At 39.2% G+C, this 19,804-nt stretch overlaps 1 pseudogene; it reads left to right on the top strand.

The window, feature by feature from the left end:
* The first annotated feature begins 6,290 nt into the window (after positions 1-6,290).
* On the top strand, positions 6,291-15,209 carry LOC140616948 (olfactory receptor 10AD1-like; annotated as a pseudogene).
* Positions 15,210-19,804: the final 4,595 nt, after the last annotated feature.

Raw genomic sequence — 19,804 nt, forward strand, 5'->3', positions numbered from 1 at the left:
AGTGTACTCTAATCCCCATCACCTGTTTCACCCATCTACTCACCCTCGTCCCCTCTGGTGACCATCAGTTTGTTCTCTATAATCAAGAGTCTGTTTCTTGGCTTCTCTCTCTCTCTCTCTCTCTTCTTCCTTTGTTCATTTGTTTCTTAAATTTCACATATGAGTGACATCATATGGTATTTGTCTTTGTCTGACTGATTTATTTCACTTAGTATTATACTCTGTAGCTCCTTCATATTGTTGCAAGTCTTGAGATTCATTCCTTTTTATGATAGAATAATATTCCATTTTGTATATATACCACACATTCTTTATCCATTCATCTATCAATAAACAAATGAATAATTTGGCTGTTGTAAATAAAGCTTCTATAAACATAGGCATGCCTGTATCTTTTCAAATTAATGTTTTTGTATTCTTTGGGTAAATGCCCAGTAGTGGAATTACTATGTTCTACTATGTAGTGGATCATATAGTACTTCTATTTTTAATTTTTGATGAACCTCCATGCTGTTTTCCACAGTGGCTACACCAGTTTGCATTCCTAGCAGTACATGAGGGCTCCTGTTTCTCCACATCCTTGCCAACACTTGTTGTTTCTTGTGTTTCTTTTAGCCACTCTGACAGGTGCGAAGTGATACTTGAGTGTGATTTTGATTTGTATTTCCCTGATGATGAGTGATGTTGAGCATCTTTTCATGTGTCTGTTGTCCATCTCGATATCTTCTTTGGAGAATGCCTGTTCATATCTTCTGCCAAGGAGACATTTAAAGGCTCTTCAAGTGAGTATAATGTGAAGCCAAGGTTTAGAACAACTGCACTTTATTCCTTTCACTCAGAATAGTGAATACCCCTTCAGCAATTTTTTTTTTAATTTCATTTCTCTCTATTTCTTTTTGTTGAGTAAAAAAACGATTTCAGGCTACTTTAACAAATATATGTGTATAGTACTTAGTATATGCTGCTTTTCATTACTAGTATTTTTTTTAAATAGTCAGTAATTACTGCTTTGATTGGTTGTTTGATCTAAGGATTGTTTTCAGAGGGGTTTTCCCCCCAATTTTCAAGTAGATGGGGCTATTTTCATAATCATGTCTAGTTTTATTGTCACAGAACTGCTTCTCAATTACTTGGACAATGCTTCTAAAACATCTGCTTGATCTTTTTTTTTTAATTGCTATTGAAGGACGTCTGCTTTATCTTAATTGAACATGTGTAACACCAGGCACTTTAAAAAGGGAAAGCAACTGATATAGTGAGTTTAATAAACAGAAAAAGAAAAAATTAATTAATTAATTAATTTAAAAAAATAAACAGAAAAAGAAGAGGCACCAGCTGCCCTTCCATTCAGGCAAATTGGTCTCCTAGTTTTAGCCTTCTTCTTGGGAAGAAAGTGCTTGAGTCTGGATGCACCGAAATCCCAAGTGTGTATTCAGGACTAAGTAAGGCCTTTTCGTTGCTTCTCTTACACACCCTTTATGTCTTCTGTAAAGGGGCAGGTAGTAAATATTTTAGGCTTTGTATGTTGGGTTACTAATATTGCACAGAACATATTTATAATAAAAAAACTATTCAGTGTCTGAAAAACACACTTAAAGCATCTTATATTTTTATTTTCTAAATCTGACAACCTTATTTATAGGCTATATGGTCTCTGTGGCAACTACTAAGCTCTGCCATTGTAGTGGGAAAACAATTATAGAAATACATAAATAAATGGATGTAGCTCTGTTCCTCTTAAACTTTATAAAAATAGGCAGTGGATTATATTTGGCTGAGGGGCCATAATGTATCCACCCCTGTATTAAACCAGTAGTTTCGATGTTTAATGTGCATCAGAATCACATGGAGGGCTTGTTAAAATACTGGTTTCTGGGCCCATCCCTAGAGTTTATGTTTCAGTAGTTGGAATGAAGCCCAACAGTTTGCATTTCTATCCAGTTCTCAGGTAATGCTGCTGGCGTTGGTGGTCTATGGACCACACTTTGAATACCAGTGCATTATAAGAAGTACTTTTTGCCTTTTTATTCCCAAAATCCACTCAGAGGAACACAGGCCTATTAATTATTATTCATTCAAAATTTCACCAATCTAATAAGACAAAAAATGTAAGTGCCGAAATTTAAATATTAAATATTCTCACAGCTGGATCTTCTTGATCAGCAGTGCTTCCCTAGCACATATGGTACCTTTGGGATAATTACAAAAAGTCACTGTCTCAGAGAAGAATTAGAAAGAAGACACCACTTCTGAACTCACACCTCACTAGGGTACACAGCTTGGTGAATTGAGCACAGGCTACATTGCACAGCCTGGATTTCAGCATTCATGCTGTACACAAATGACATAACACTCCTGGCGACCTAGCAGATCAGAAGAATGTTATTTATAATTTATTTATCAAAAAACACATCATAAATTTAAAATATTCAGTAAGAATTTACTTCTTTCCTTGAAGTAAAACAAAAACAAAAAAAACCCAGCAAGCAATATTCTGTTTTATCCATTTGGATTTGACAGACTTTTTTCAGCTTTAATTAGGTATAATTGAAAGTTATAAGATATTTAAAGTGCACAGTGATGGGATGCCTGGGTGGCTCAGTGGTTGGGCATCTGCCTTTGGCTTATGGCGTGATTCTGGGACCCGGGATCATGTCCAGCACCGGGCTCCCTGCATGGGGCCTCTTCACCCTCTGCCTGTGTCCCTGACTCTCTTTCGCCATGTCCCTCATGAATAAATAAATAAAATCTTTTTTTTTAAAAAGTGCACGGTGATAATAAACAATATTGGTAAGCAAAATCCTACATACAAGGTGATCAACCACTTGTGCTTTTTTTCTCTCTCAAGGGAAGAAAATAAACACAATTTTAAGAAATCTCCTCTATACAGAAATTTAAGAATATTAATGCCCGGTGTTAGCATAGTGAATATAGTCTGAACTGTTTTGGCTCTTTGGAGTTCATTTAAGGTTTCTTTATACCCTAATACATCAACAGTATTTTACAAGTGTTCCATGACCCTTCAAAAGAATACATTCCCTATATGGATGCAATAGAATTTGAAATATATTTGCTTATACAAGTATGGTTTTTTGTTATTCCATATATTAACATATACGTTAATCCATACTCCATATATTATGTGGATTCTTTATATTCTTACTTATCCCCTTAATCTAATGACCTTGAATATAGTATAATACCCATGAAGTCAGAGAGAAAATTCTCATGCATGATTCTATATATATATATCCCTGGCACCTTGCACGATATATGGAACATGGTAGACACTCATGTATTAAATAAGTAAATTATTTTGGACTATAAAATGAGATGCAATGCAATTGTTCCCAGTTGCCCATTCAAACAAAAAATGTATTTTTATCCTTTATACTTTCTCCCTGTTGGACTTACAGCAGATCTTCCAATCAGGAGCCAATGCTACATTTCATCCTAAAGATATAGTGCTCACCAACACTAAAGTTTTGAAGGCAGATTCTGCTTGGGCCGTATGTTGAACTTAAAAGCTTTTAAGGGATCCCTGGGTGGCGCAGCGGTTTGGCGCCTGCCTTTGGCCCAGGGCGCGATCCTGGAGACCCGGGATCGAATCCCACATCGGGCTCCCGGTGCATGGAGCCTGCTTCTCCCTCTGCCTGTGTCTCTGCCTCTCTCTCTCTCACTGTGTGCCTATCATAAAATAAAATAAAAAAAAACATAATATTAAAAAAAAAAAAGCTTTTAAAATATAGAAAACAAAATGGTTGAAAAGACATGAACTAACATATTGATGTGTTTCTCTTTGGGTGATTCTTTTTTATTTTTATTATCTTATTTAAATTCAATTAATAAAAATATAGTGTATCATTAGTTCCAGACATAGAGTTGTTATTCATCCCTTGAATATTACACCCAATGTTCAATACATCACATGCCCTTGTTAATGCCCATCACCCAGTTACCCCATCCCCCGACCCACGTCCCCTCCAACAACTCAGTTTGTTTCTTTTTTTTTTAACTTTTTTTCTTTTTTTTTCAGTTTGTTAATTATAGTTAATAATCCCTTTGGGTTTGTCTACCTCTCTGATTTCATCTTATTTTATTTTTTCTTCCATTCCCCTATGATCCTTTGTTTTGTTTCTTAAATTCCACATATGAGTGAAACCATATAATTGTCTTTTTCTGATTGACTTATTTCACTTGGCAAAGTACCCTCTAGTTCCATCCACATCATTGCAAATGGTAAGACTTCTTCCTTTTTGATGTCTGAGTAATATTCCAGTGTGTGTGTGTGCATGTGTGTGTGTGTAGCACATTTTCTTTATACACTCATCCATTAATGGACATCTGGGCTCTTTCCATAGTTCGGCTATTGTGGACATTGCTGCTATAAACACTGAGGTGCAGGTGCCCCTTCTGATCATAACATTTGTATCCTTTGGGTAAATACCTAGGAGTGTAATTGCTGGGTCATAGGGTAGCTCTATTTTTAACTTCTTGAGGAACCTTCATACTGTTTTCCAGAGTGACTGTACTGGCTTGCATTCCCACCAACAGTGTAAGAGGGCTCCAGTTTTTCCACACCCTCTCCAACATCTGTTGTTTCCTCAGTTGTTAATTTCAGCCAATATAACCAATATGAAGTGGTATATCATTGTGGTTTTGATTTGTATTTCCCTTATACCAAGTGATGTGGAGCATTTTTTCATGGGTCTTTGGCCATTTGTGTGTCTTCATTACAGAAATGACTGTTCATGTCTTCTGCCCATTTCTTGACAGAATTATTTTTTTATGGGTATTGAGCTTGATAAGTTCATTACAGATCTTGGATACTAGCCCTTTATCTGATATGTCATCTGCAAAGATCTCCCATTCTGTAGGTTATCTTTTGGTTTTGTTGACTGTTTCCTTTGCTATGCAGAAGCTTTTAATCTTGATGAAGTCCCTATAGTTCATTTTTTATTTTGTTTCCCTTGCCTTTGGAAACATGTCTAGCAAAAATTGTTGTGGCCAAAGTCAAAAAGGTTGCTGCCTGTATTCTCCTCTATATTTTGATGGATTCCTGTCTCATATTTTGGTCTTTCATCCATTTTGAGTTTATTTTCTGTATATGGTGTAAGAAAATGGTCCAGTTGCATTCTTCTACATGTGGCTGTCCAGTTTCCCCAACACCATTTGTTGAAGAGACTTTTTCCATTGGATATTCTTTCCTTCTTTGTCAAAGATTAGTTGACCATGGAGTTGAGAGTCCATTTCTGGATTCTCTTTTTGTATATTTTTTTATTGGAATTTGATTTGCCAACATATAGTATAACACCCAGTGCTCATCCCGTCAAGTGCCCCCCTCAGTGTCCATCACCCAGTCACCCCATCCCCCTGCCCACCTCCCCTTCCACTACCCCTTGTTCATTTCCCAGGGTTAGGAGTCTATCATGGTCTGTCACTCTCTCTGATATTTCTCACTCATTTCTGTGTTCTCTATTCTGTTCCATTGATGTATGTATCTGTCTTTCTGCCAGTACCTTACTGTCTTGATGATTATTTTTATTTACTTACTTTTGGTTTTCTTTTTTGGTATTTTCTAGACGTTCTGTAACGAATAGGCATTACTTTTATATACAAGAGAAGAAAAATGTACAATCAGAAATATCAGTAATTTTTTTCTTTGACATTTCTGCTCTTTGATTTGAGTTCTACTCATTAAGATTATATAGAAAAAGAAAATTCACTCTACTAGATGCAGAACCCATTAAGATTTATTTATAAAATTATTTTTACTCATTTATTTTCATTTCCAGTTTTTATTTAAATTCTATAGTTAACATACAGTGTAATATTGGTTTCAGAAGAAGAATTTAATGATTCAACACTTACATATAATACCTACTGCTTATCACAACAAGTACTTCCTTAATATTTAAATAGATCTCTAAGATTCTCCTTGAGTTAAGGTGCCTGGGTGATTCACTTGGTTAAGCATCTGACCTCAGCCCAGGTCATGATCTCCGGATCCTGAGATCAAGCCCCCATCAGGCGTTGTGCTCAGCATCAAGTCTATGTGAGATTCTCAGTCTCCTTTTGCCCGTCCCACTCATGTGTGCTTTCTCTCTTTCTCAAACAAATCCATAAAATTGATTCTATTCGAGTCTTTGGGGTTTTTTTAAAAGATTTTCTTGATATATGAGAGAAAGAACATAGGAGCAGGGTGAGAGGCAGAAAAAGAAGCGGACTCACAACTGAGTGGAGAGCCAGATGGGGGACGTCATCCAGGAGTCTGGGATTATGACCTGAGATTAAGTCAGATGTTTAACTGCTTGAGTCACCCCAACTCAAGACCCCTTGAGTCTTCCTTACAGTTTCCTTCAAAATATTGTCAAATGGTTCCTATATTTTGACAGCTAGCATTTTCAGTGTTCATGACAATATGGATACATGTGGAGTATGCTAAAATTCCTGGTTTTCATTCCTTTGTCCTCAAACTTTTTATACAACTAGGTAGCATCTATACACAACTATCTCATGTGTGCTTTTCCTGTCCTCCCTCCTCAAGCAGGTCACAGATGGTGGAACTTAGGAATAGGATCACAGTGACAGAGTTTATCCTCATGGGCTTTGAGCAGAGCTCCTCTTCCACTCAGGCACTACTCTTTGCTCCCCATGTCCATGAATGGCCTTATCATCTTCATCACCTGGACAGACCCCAGGCTCAACAGCCCCATGTACTTCTTCCTTGGCCACCTGTCCTTCCTGGATGTCTGCTTCATCACCACCACTATCCCACAGATGCTGATCCACCTGGTGATCAAGGAATATCTCCTTTGCCTCTGCTTGACCCAAATGTATCTGGTTTTTGGTGTAGGTGTGGCCAAGTGCACCCTCTTGGCTTTTATGGCCTATGACGGTTATGTTGCTATCTGCCACCCACTCAGCTATGCCCAGATCATGAGTCACAGGTCTATGTGAAGCTGGTGAGTACTGCCTGGCTCTTTGGGCTGATCAATGGCATCTTTCTTGAGAATATGTCATTCTGGAATCCCTTCTATAGAGACACCTACATAGAAAACTTGTCACTGGCCTGGATGCGTGTTCTGCAGTTTAAATGTTTCCCTTTTCTCCATGAAGATTCCTTCCTGTGTCTTGCTTTATTTATAATACACTACATTTCTTGAGGCTCTGCTCACACCTCTTCTTTTTTTCCTACCCCTAGTCAGTTTTATTCTTTTTTTTTTAATTTTTATTTATTTATGATAGTCACAGAGAGAGAGAGAGAGGCAGAGACACAGGCAGAGGGAGAAGCAGGCTCCATGCACCGGGAGCCTGATGTGGGATTCGATCCCGGGTCTCCAGGATCGCGCCCTGGGCCAAAGGCAGGCGCCAAACCGCTGCGCCACCCAGGGATCCCCCCTAGTCAGTTACCTAAAGTCTAGAGCATGGGTTCTCAGCAGAGATGATTCTCTTGCCCAGGAGGTATTTGGCAATATCTGAAAACAGTTTTTAGTTGTCACAACAGGAAAAGGATGTGTGCTACTGGCACCTAGTAGGTAGAGGCCAGGGAAGTTGCTGAACATTCTATAATACATAGAACAGCCATCACAATAAAGAGTTATGCAGCCCAAGAAATCACTGGCACTGAGGTTGAGTAACCCTGGTAAGGAGATGAAGTATTTAAAGAACAGAATGAAGAAGATGATGAAAGATATTAATATTGGAAAAAGAAGAGGCAAGATAAAACCAAGAATTTAGAATACAGAATTCTATATAAAAATAAACATTTGGTTTACTGTGATAAACATGATGATTCCTGTTAGCACTGCCATGGCAACAATCTATATAAGTAGTTGTAATTAAAAAAAAAAAAACCTACTCTAAAACCTCTATGTTTGTCTCTATCTGAGCTTACTCTACCCATAGGTTTATCAAGTTACAGGACTTTTCTACCCAATAATGTCCTCCTATGAGCCACTAGCATGGACTCACTTAAAATCTTTCCTTTTCCAATGTTACTTCAACCCAAACCTCGTCTACTCAGTAGTCATCTTTCCCTTGTTCCCATCAATCTCACATTCTTGCCTAACTGAAAACTAATATTCATCACCTTTGCTCATTTGCAGTAAGACTCCTGCAAATGCCATTTAGTGCAAACCCTGAAAACCATGTAGGAATACTTATGGGAATACTTCCTAAAATGTCAACATTTTTCTCATTCACTTTATTAATCTCCTTCTTTCACCAACGCATATATTTCCCCATCCAGATGGTCCACTCTACCTTTTATGCATGCTACATATTTTCTTTTGCCCCTCTAGAACTAAATACACACCTTTTCCTCTGGTCTGAGTCCTGGTAGACAAACCTTTGTTGGTTGCCTCATTGGGTTTTCTTGCCACCTACATCCTAGTTGGCCTCAACCAAGAGTTACTTAGTAGGAGAGAGGAAGGCAGGAGAATATTTGAGGATGTTATTGTCCTGGTCCTTCCCTGGTGTCCCAGAGTTACTGTCGGGTGGCCTTCTCCTACAGCTCCCTTCCCTATCCTCATAAGGTGCTAACAATTCATTTCTCTTGAGAGGCCAGGATGCTTCACCATCCCTTTTTGATTCCTCTTAACCCTCCCACATCCTTGTAAGCACCTCATTATTCCTATTTAAGTATACCAACCATTTCCCCCCAGCACAGTAACCTAGTAAAGGTAGCAGGCACATATTACCAAACACAAATTGAAAATATCTCAAAATAGAACATATACTACTCCATAGAGCAAATCTCAAATCATGTCAATGAAGTCACACAGACCAAGTTCTCTGACGATAAGGCACTTAAGTTAGAAATCAATATCAAAAAGTTAACTAGAAGGAAACCCATATGGTTGGAAATTAAGAAACAGAATTCTAATTCTCCCACTTATCAAAGAAGGAAGAGAAGTCTGGTCCAACATGGAAAGAGTAAAGAGCTTGGACATTGTCACTTCCACCGTCACCAAAAACCAAGGGTAAACCAAGGGAACGTCAACAACACTTCTTAGATCTATCAGAGAATTAAAGACACAGGGGAAAGCACCACCCCAAAAACTGGGAAACAGGTGAACACAGAAAATGACAGCTTTCTGAGAGTAGAAACTGTAACTGGATACTGGCCAGAATACTTAGAGGGGCATCGACTACTTATTGGAGACTGGGAATGGGCTAACTTCAGAGATAAAAACTCCTAAGGGTCTGCCCTTCGTGGAACCCTCATAGATTCATGGGTTTTAGTTTCAGAAGCTTCACCAGATTCTCATGATGAAGATTAGGAAAAAATCCCCTTGTGATCAGCAGGGAGAAGGGACAAGTTAACCTTTAGAAAGAAGCCCAGAGAGCACTGTCTGGCCTCAAGGAAAACTATCTTATGAGATCCTAACGAATCTAGGGAAGGATTCATGAGACACAGACACAGAGACACACCCACACAACACTGAGAAAGACCATTGAGTGTTACAGCCCAGGGGTACAGGCACACTGGAAGACCTAATCATAGGACTATGGAATGCTTCTGCTCCCCTTTACCTAACCACTACATCAATATGGTGGAAACTTTCAAAGATCACAGCTGAAAGAACTGCAATGCTCAGACCCTATTTAAAGAGCCTAAAGGGAAACCAAAAAGGACAGCAAAGGAGAGAAAAACAAGGACATGAAAAGAAATGTCAACATCTGAAACCACAGATATAGCAAGCATTAAAGCATTTGTTAGTCTAATGCCTAACAAAATTTCCCACTAAGTGCCTATTTACGTCAGTTCCTTTTAACTGATACCTCATGTCAGGGTTTCAACAACAGAATTGATTATGATACTAACTGGAAAATTTTACAAACCCAAAATTAGTAATGGAACTAATTATAATTTTATGGGATATACTTAGAGCAATGCTCTCTTATTAGGGAAAAAAAGTGTTAAAAAGTAATAAATTAGGCTACCAATTGAATCACAGAATAATAGACTGTGCAAAGAATATAGATGGATAAAAATGCATGTAATATATTGATTCAAACAAATCTAAACACCAATAAAAAAAAATAAAAAATAAAAAATAAAAAATAAAAAAAAAAAGATTGATTAAATTTTTAGAATTAGTAGTTTTGCAGGTCTGTCGCATGACTGATAAAAAATAAACATACCTAAACAATATTAAGAATGAAAGCACAGAAGTCAAAATCTCTCTCTTTGCAGATGACATGATACTGTACATATAACACCCAAAAGACGCTACCCCAAGGTTGCTAGAACTCATATAGCAATTCAGCAGTGTGGCAGGATACAAAATTAATGCCCAGAAATCAGTGGGACTTCTATACACTAACAATGAAACTGAAGAAAGAGAAATTAAGGAGTCAATCCCATTTACAGTTGCACCCCAAAGCATAATATACCTAGGAGTAAACCTAACCAAAGAGGTAAAGGATCTATACCCTAAGAACTACAGCACTTCTGAAAGAAATTGAGGAAGACAGAAAGAAATGGAAAAATATTCCATGCTCTTAGATTGGAAGAATTAATATTATAAAAATGTCAATGCTACCCAGGGCAATTCACACATTCAATGCAATCCCTATCAAAATACCATGGACTTTCTTCACAGTGTTGGAACAAATCATCTTAAGATTTGTGTGGAATCAGAAAAGACCCCAAATAGCCAGGGGCATATTGAAAAAGGAAACCAGAGCCAGGGGCATCAAAATGCCATATTTCAAGTTGTACTCCAAAGCTGTGGATCATCAAGACACTGTGGTACTGACACAAAAAGAGACAAACAGAGCAATGGAACAGAATAGAGAATCTAGAAATGGGCCCTCAACTCTATGGTCAACTAATATTTGACAAAGCAGGAAAGACGATCCACTGGAAAAAGGACAGTCTCTTCAATAAATGGTGCTGGGAAAATTGGACAGCCACCTGCAGAAGAATGAAACTAGACCATTCTCTTACACCATACACAAAGATAAACTCAAAATGGATGAAAGATCTACATGTGATACAGGAATCCATCAAAATCCTAGAGGAGAACATAGGCAACACCCTTTTTGAACTTGGCCACAGCAGCTTCTTGCAAGATACATCTATGAAGGCAAGGAAACAAAAGCAAAAATGAATTATTGTACTTCATCTTTCTTTGGCTTCTGCACAGCCAAAGAAACAGTCAACAAAACTAAAAGACAACCTACAGAATGGGAGAAGATATTTGCAAATGACATATCAGAGAAAGGGCTAGTATCCAAGATCTAGAAAGAACTTATTAATCTCAACAGCAAAGAAACAAACAATCCAATCATGAAACGGGCAAAAGACATGAACAGAAATTTCACGGAGGAAGACATCCACATGGCCAACAAGCAGAGGAGAAAATGCTCCGCATCACTGGCCATCAGGGTAATACAAATCAAAACCACAATGAGACACCACCTCACACCAGTGAGAATGGGGAAAATTAACAAGACAGGAAACAACAAATGTTGGAGAGGATGCGGAGAAAGGGGAACCCTCTTGCACTGTTGGTGGGAATGTGAACTGGTGCAGCCACTCTGGAAAACTGTGTGGAGGTTCCTCAAAGAGTTAAACATAGAACTGCCCTACGACACAGCGATTGCACTACTGGGTATTTACCACCAAGATACAGATGCAGTGAAATGCCGGGACACCTGTGCCCCGATGTTTATAGCAGCAATGTCCACAGTAGCCAAACTCTAGAAGGAGCCTCGGTGTCCATCAAAAGATGAATGGATAAAGGAGATGTGGTCTACATATACAATGGAATATTACTCAGCCATTAGAAACAATGAATACCCACCATTTGCTTCAACTTGGATGGAACTGGAGGGTATTATGCTGAGTGAAATAAGTCAATCGGAGAAGGACAAACATTATATGGTTTCATTCATTTGGGGAATATAAAAATTAGTGAAAGGGAATAAGTGGGGAATGAGTGAAAACATCAGTGAGGGTGACAAAACATGAGAGACACCTAACTCTGGGAAATGAACAAGGGGTGGTGGAAAGGAAGGTGGGCGGGGGTTTGGGGTGACTGGGTGATGGGCACGGGGGGGGCACTTGGCGGGATGAGCACTGAGTGTTAGCCTATATGTTGGCATATCAAACTCCAGTAAAAAATATACAAAAAAAAAAAGAACGAAAGCACAAAATTACAGATGTTACCGAATGAGTTATAAGAGGCCTTCTGTTTCTGATATTGAGGAACCAATGTAATTTAGACTAACTACATCACTAAGAACAACAAAACCTGTCAAAAATGTTTTAAAACATCCATGTGAAGTCACTAAGCACTAACTAAAAAGGAATGGGGAGATCTGCATTTGAGCATATCTAGGAAGAGCTGATAAGAGGATTAGTAAAATGGGAGATATGTCATAAAGAAGATGAAGGAAAGAATGGACAGAGCAAATACAATATCTGAAGAGATATTTTTCCAAATCTGAAGATCTTGGAAATCTTTTTCCAAGATATTTCCTAAACTGAAGGACATCACTTCACGGGTTAAAGAGGCCCTAAGTGAACCCAATGTATATCATTTATAAAAAGAAATACACATGTGGGCACACCATTAGAACTCCTGAAAAAGAGACAAAGAGGGAAAATTTAACAGCTGCCTGAAGAAAAGAAAAATTCCTTTCAAAAGAAGCAGAATTAAGGATACCTGGATGCCTCAGCAGTTGAGCATCTGCCTTTGGCTCAGGTCATGATCCCGGAGTCCTGAGATGGAGGCCCACATCAGGCTGCCTGCATGTATCCTGCTTCTCCCTCTGCCCATGTCTCTGTCTCTGTCTCTCTCTCTCTTATGAATAAATAAATAAAATATTTTTAAAAACAACAAAAGACACAAAAGAAACACAATTAGATTGACAGCTGTCTTCTCAACAATAAAAATCAAAGTTTAAAATTATCTTATAAAAAACTCCACTGTAGTGGACTAGAGAGGAGCTGGAAGTCAAAGATAACACTCTAGCAGGCCTGGAAGAGAGCATACATCAACATTGTGAACTGCCTGTGGTGGCCATGTGGCCAGGACCTATGGGCAGCCTTCAGAAACTGACAGCAAGGCCTGACTAACAGCCAGCAAGGAGGTAGGTACCTCAGTGGTACAACTGCAAAGAAATGGATTTTACCAACAACCAGTGAGCTTGGGAGAGGATCCCAAGCCTCAGATGAAAATCACAGCCTGGCTGACAGTTTGATGTCAACCCTGAGCAGAATACCCAGCTAACCATACCCAGACTCCTGACCCAAGGAAACTGAAAGATAATATATTTGTCTTGTTTTGAGTCCCTGAATTTGTGGCAATTTGTTACATAGCAGTAGACTAATAACACAAGCTTCCGAAATTCTAAGATAATCCTATGAAAAATTTTATGACATTAAATCTGCTTGGATAAATAAAAAAGTAAAGGAAAAATATTATTTTCATGGGTGATGAAATGAAAGAAACATAACACACTTTTAATCATAAAGCTAAGTGATTAGCTTAGGAATACTTCATAAAAATGAAGATGACGCAAAGAAATAGACATTCCATGCTCATGAATTGAAAGAACAAATATCAATAAAATGTCCATTCTGCTCAAAGCAATCTACACATTTCATGCAATCCCTATCAAAATACCAACAGCATTTTTCAGAGAAGTAGATTTTAAAAATCCTAAAAATCATGTGGAACCACCAAAGACCCCAAATAGCAAAAGCAATCTTTTTTTTTTTTTTTATTGGTGTTCAATTTACTAACATACAGAATAACACCCAGTGCCCGTCACCCATTCACTCCTACCCCCCGCCAAAAGCAATCTTGAAAAAGAAAAGCAGGGCAGCCCCGGTGGCGCAGCGGATTAGTGCCGCCTGCAGCCCAGGGCGTGATCTGGAGACCCTGGATCAAGTCATGGAGCCTGCTTCTCCCTCTGCCTGTGTCTCTGCCTCTCTCTCTCTCTCTCTCTGCATCTCTATGAATAAATAAATAAATAAAAATATTTTTAAAAAAAGAAAATGAAAAGCAAAACTGGAGGTTTCACAATTCCACACACTCAGCCACTGAGCCCCTCATGTGCCCCTGAATTAGGTGTTAATTTGAAAATGGTGGTGGAGGTATGGTGGAGTTCAGAGAAGAAGCAATCTGCGTATTTAGAATGAGTCAGGACAACAGCATCAGAAAATTCAACTTTATAGGAGTCCAAGCTCTCCAGGAGTACAAAGAAGAGCATTAGAGATTGAGGGGATGTGAGGATGACTGCAGTTTTCTTAGGTTTTGCACAATCTAATTCAGTGCTGAGCAGGCTGGATCTTAGAAGAGCAGTGGGTGGATCAGGAGAAAAAAAGTTCTGCAGATCTGAAGAAAGGAAGTGTGATCAGGGAGTGGTAGAGGACGCTGGTTAGGAGGGGAGCATGTTACCAAGGGGAGCATGTGACTGTGTGTTTACCACCCTATTGACATCATTTAAAAAGTTGACTGGAGCAGAGTGGGTACCCACCCAATGTTTATTATTCTGTTGAATGCAGCATAATGGTATGAAAAAGTATTTCACTGGGGACACAGGGAGCTCTGCCTACGTCATCAGAAACCCTAGCTAGAAAATGATTTCAAAATAAAATTGATAGATTAGAGTTAAAAGGCTTCAGGATTTGAAGCTGAGGACGTGGGGATAATGATACTTCTGGGCCACTTTGTCTATCATATTATCAGGTCAATGGACCAGAACTTTCGTGGGAAAACCTGAGACTATTCTATACACCAGGCCACCTGCCATGGACATAGCCTCACAAGGGAGCATTGGAATGAACTGGTATGAGACTATCCCTGGAGATCCAGTTAGAATGGTAATACCTCACAAAGTTAGTTATTGGCCTTATTACACTTGGCTCCTCACAGTAACCGGTTAGAATCTCACACCTGCCTGTGTGCATATACTCCTTGCCCTATAAACAAGCTTCTGGTTTGGAGCAGAATTCACTGCACCCTCACTCTGTGACTGTGGATCCCTATTCCGGGCCTGAGATCAGCACAGCCAATGTCATCGCCTTCATTTACCAAAGCCCATGGAGAAGGTCAGTGAACGTGCTCACTTCTGCACTGAAAGCTGACCCTGACTTGGATGGCACCCTTCAGAGATTAATCCCCCTGGTTCCCTCAGTGACCACCTGTGTGCAGATGCCACCAAGGGTCTGCACACGGAGGCCATGAAGGAGACTCCATTAACCTCCAGCTTGTCCATTTTTCCCTCTCTAGTTGCCTACCTCCGTCTCTGCTTTTCTAATTCTCTCCCGACTACTCTGTTCTCTGAATCACCCCCCTGAGTTTCCATCAGGCTCTCAGAGTCTGCCCAGCAGTGCTCATGCCTCTGGATGAGGGGCACGTGCCTTGCATGTGTCTGGTGGGGCCAGTCTGGTTTGCAAAGACCCGTCTGTAACTGATGCAGAGAGGGAGACAATCCAGAAGCTCAGTCTTTCATTTCCAGAACTTGAGGGAGCAGTACCTTAATACCTGGCTATTTGATTCTGATTCCAAATGACCAGGGAGCTATGCCTAGCCTGCCTAGTCACCCTCTCAGTCTCTTTTTCCACCTTTGGCTTTTCTCCTCATTTATTCTGTGCCATGATTTGGGTCCTTAGTTCTCTGTCTCCTGATGAGCTTCTCTCTGTCCCTTCCCTGCAGGGTCACCTGTTCCTAACTTTTCCACATATACACCATTTTATGACATGTGAAAACTTTTCCTACTTCCTTCTCTCTATTGCAGTCTCTCTCCAGTTCTCTCTTGGGCTTTAACTTTTTTCCTTTTTGGTTTAGTGTGGGTGGGATCTCTCCACTATGTCTAGGACTACTTTTTCTCATTTCTTTCTTCTCTCGACCCTTCCGCTTGGTGTTTGTGCATGTTGGCATTACCTGGTATTTTGCTTTCTTGTTCCCTGGAGAAAGAGAGGCTGATAAGTGATTCAAGGATGATCCTCTCTTAGTGATTGTGCTCCAGAGCTTAAGGCTGATGTTTTTGCAATGTTTCTGTAAGCCGGCTTAAGAGTAAATGGGACTCAAATGGGGGGGATGGGACTCAAATATTTGGGGGTTAAAACTGAGTTAGATGGAAAGATCCTCCTGACAGAGAGAGGCAGGAACCATTAGGAATAAGGAGATCCTCCTCTTTCTCATGGTTTCTGCATGTGAGATCCTCCTCTTTCTCATGGTTTCTGCATGTGGGAAGCTGGCCAGATGTTTACAGTAGTCCTTGCACATGTGAAGTGAAACCACAGAGAGAGGGAGAAGAAACAGAGATCACATCTAATGTTTTTTAATGTGCAATATATGGCAACCTCTAATTACATGTTATTTTAGCTAATCCTTATTTTGTAGGAGACAAAACTTGTGACTCAGCTAGCCAACTACACATTATAAGTGACAATGCCAAGATTGAATTTCAGGTATGCTTGCCTCTAAAGTCCCTGTCCTTAGCCCCTTAGCCTCACTGCTTCCCTATAAGGTGAGATACCAGGTTCCAGATATTTGTGATGTCTAAATATGTAAGTATCCACCTTTTAAAATCATCCATTTGTTAGTCTAGGAATCCTTCTGACTTTAGCTTTTTTTTCTTTTCTATTCTATCAGTACAGATTTCTCTCCCTCCTCTCTCTCACGATCTCTCACTTTTTCTCTCTTTCTTCTCTAAGCTCCTTAGAGTCATTCCAGATTTCTTTCTCAAAATTTAAAATGCAAATTAGCTGAGATTCACTAATACCACGGAACAGCTGAAATTATCTAATCTTCCCATGTTGAATAATTCTTGGTTACTAAAGTCTCCTCTTCAATTTCTTATTCATCCCTCTTTGGACATATACACAGGCCCTCAACATTCAGAAGAAGATCATTAGGCATACCTTTGCATATCATTTCCTCTCTCTTTCCCTTGGTTTTTTGGTTGTTTTACTCTTTAAGTTTCCATATGGCAGGTGACTGCATTAAGGGAAAAGAGCAACACGTGTAGTCTGGTTTCACTATAGGTTCTAATGGGACAGTAAGTTCACATTAGGGCTCAGATAGTGAATGGAGAAGGCCAAGGAAGAGCAAGTCCTATGGGATGGAGACAGGCAACATATGAAGTTAGAACTTCAGCTATGATATGAAATTGAGGTTATTTTTGGTAATTCCATTATTTATGGTGTCTCCCATTAGTTCAGATCAATAGGAAGGATCTTCTGGGAGAGCATGTAACCTACATTTACCTTTTGCACGTCACAGGAATCTAGCCCATCACAAACACCTGCCATGCTCAGCATTGGCACATGCATAACACGTGTTGGCCAGGCCAGGTCATTGTCACGGACTGCAGGCACTCCAGAGAGCCTCAGGTTCAGAGTTTTGTGGAGAGATAGAAGTGTATCCAGGAGCAAATAGGTAGCTGAACCAAAAAGAAGGCAGAAGACTGAAAAACAATGAGAGAATTTAGAACATTTCTACAATTTACCTCAATGGGCTAAATCTCTGTTGTGGGCCAGTTATGACCACACCCAGTGAGGAGCAAAGAGACTACTCAGTGTCCATATCACTTAAGAAAAAGATACTGGAATGGACTTAAAATAGATAACAGGGGAAATTGTAGGTCTGTAGAAACACTTCTGCAGTGAGTTTGTAAGACATTGACATGGGTTGCTAAGTTGTAACAGAGTTGCCAGCAGAAGAAGCTTCCAGGGACTCTCAGTGATGATTGGTTGTCCTTCCTTAGAAATCATTTACATCTGTCTTCCACATGCCTTCTCAACCATGCATCCATATGCTTTGGTCTGTACAACTTTGTTAGGTCCTCCATGGCAAAAATCTGTTACCCGTTGCCTTCTAATTTTATTCCTAAATTCCTCAAAGTTCATGTGTTAGTGAAAATCATGGCACTCCAAAGTTACCTCTCAAATCTGAAAATCTTCAAAACTGCCACAATTACCGGCATTCCCAAATAATGTGTAAATTCAGAAGGAACACCAAGGATATCTTTCTGGCCATGTAAGGATTTGTTTCTATCTTTCTAATGATGGAGCTGATGCAGTAGGATGCAGAGTGAGGCCCGGCAGACAATGGTTCTGTCTTACAACGTCTTTCTAATCTCACTTTTTGCTCCTGGTGAACAGGCTCACTGTAGTTTACTGTCTCCAATAATTTTGATGTGAGACCCCATCTAGCTAGATACAACTACTTGGTTCTCTCCCTCCGCATATAGGTGGAAAATCTTCCAAACAACTCTAAGTTGTGCATCTTCCTGATCTCTGGTTGTGGATGTCTCACTAACAAAGAGCTCTATAGATCCTGGTTGCCATTCTCTTTTAGCAAGGCCAAATCCAGGGTTCACCCTCATTCCTTTCTAGAGGTTTTCATCATGTCTATATCTTTGAAAGATTAATAGCCCTCCTTTTGCTTTTTCAAATCTGATTTCTTTTTTTTTAAAAGATTTATTTATTTATTTATGATAGACACAAACAGAGGGGCGGGGCAGAGACAGGAGGAGGGAGAAGCAGGCTCCATGCCGGGAGCCCGACCTGGGACTCGATTCCAGGACTCCAGGATCGCGCCCCGGGCCAAAGGCAGGAGCTAAACTGCTGAGCCACCCAGGGATCCCCTCAAATCTGATTTCTAAATCATCATTGTCCCTGTTAGTTAGAAATTGATTACCCCCTTTAGGGTAACCTTACCTTGTCTGAGCTGGAATCAGGAGGGTGGATGCCATTGCCTTCTTCCTGAAGGCTGCCTGTTGATCTAATTTTATTAGGAGATTTTTCAGCCTGGGTCTTAGCTCTCAGTCTTGAGAAGCAATGGAAATCTTCACTCAATTTCCAAAGAAGCCCCAATGAGTTAACATTTTTTTATTTTATAAATTTGATTTCAAATTTATTGGGTATCAGCCAGTATAGAGTTTTGTGCCTCTAATATATATGTTTATTGTCCAAGTGGGGACAGGAATTTCAACCTTTTTATTAAATATTGATGAGAAACTGGTTTTCATCATGGTATCTATCCTTTGTATCACCATAATCACATATCTAGTAATTATTCCATTTACTAAAAGAATACCTCTTTAGGGGCACATTCTTTTTTCCTAAAATCTTCTTCAAAGATTAGGTATAATTTCATTTGGTTTCAGACTTTCTAGGCTTAATCCATGTTCCTGTTTAGATTGGCCACGTTTTCTTTTATACAAATGCACTTGTCCAAGAACCACCTCTGAATCTCTCAGTCATTAGAAGATATTTTTTCTTGAACCTGATATTTTTTCTTGCTATACATATTTTGCCTGAGTATTTCATTATTGTATTATTCTGAGATATCACATATTTTATTGAAGCCCTAGTGGAGCTCTTAACTATATCATAGTACAGTTAAACTGTGAATTATCTCTACCTTCAATTGTACTGCATGCTCTGCCAGAATATAACAATGCTTAGAAATACATTTTTAATTTGCAGATTCAGTGTTTAAAAGGCTTCAGGCATTTGGAGCATTACTGACATTTATTTTTTTTCAAGGTTATATAATTTATTTTTTTTAATAAATTTATTTTTTATTGGTGTTCAATTTACCAACATACAGAATAACACCCAGTGCTCATCCCGTCTAATATTTTTTATTTATCCAGAGACCTGGAAGAGGAGACTTTAGATTTGTTGAGCACTTTCCCTAGTACAAATACTGTTCTGTGTGATATACATATTTTATTTAAATTCATTTTGCCCACATATAGTATAACACCCAGGGCTCCTCCCATCTAGTTCTCTTCTCAGTATAGGTCACACAGTTACTCCATCCAT

Source organism: Canis lupus, chromosome 25, assembly GCF_048164855.1.
Source record: "Canis lupus baileyi chromosome 25, mCanLup2.hap1, whole genome shotgun sequence".
Classification (NCBI taxonomy): domain Eukaryota; kingdom Metazoa; phylum Chordata; class Mammalia; order Carnivora; family Canidae; genus Canis; species Canis lupus.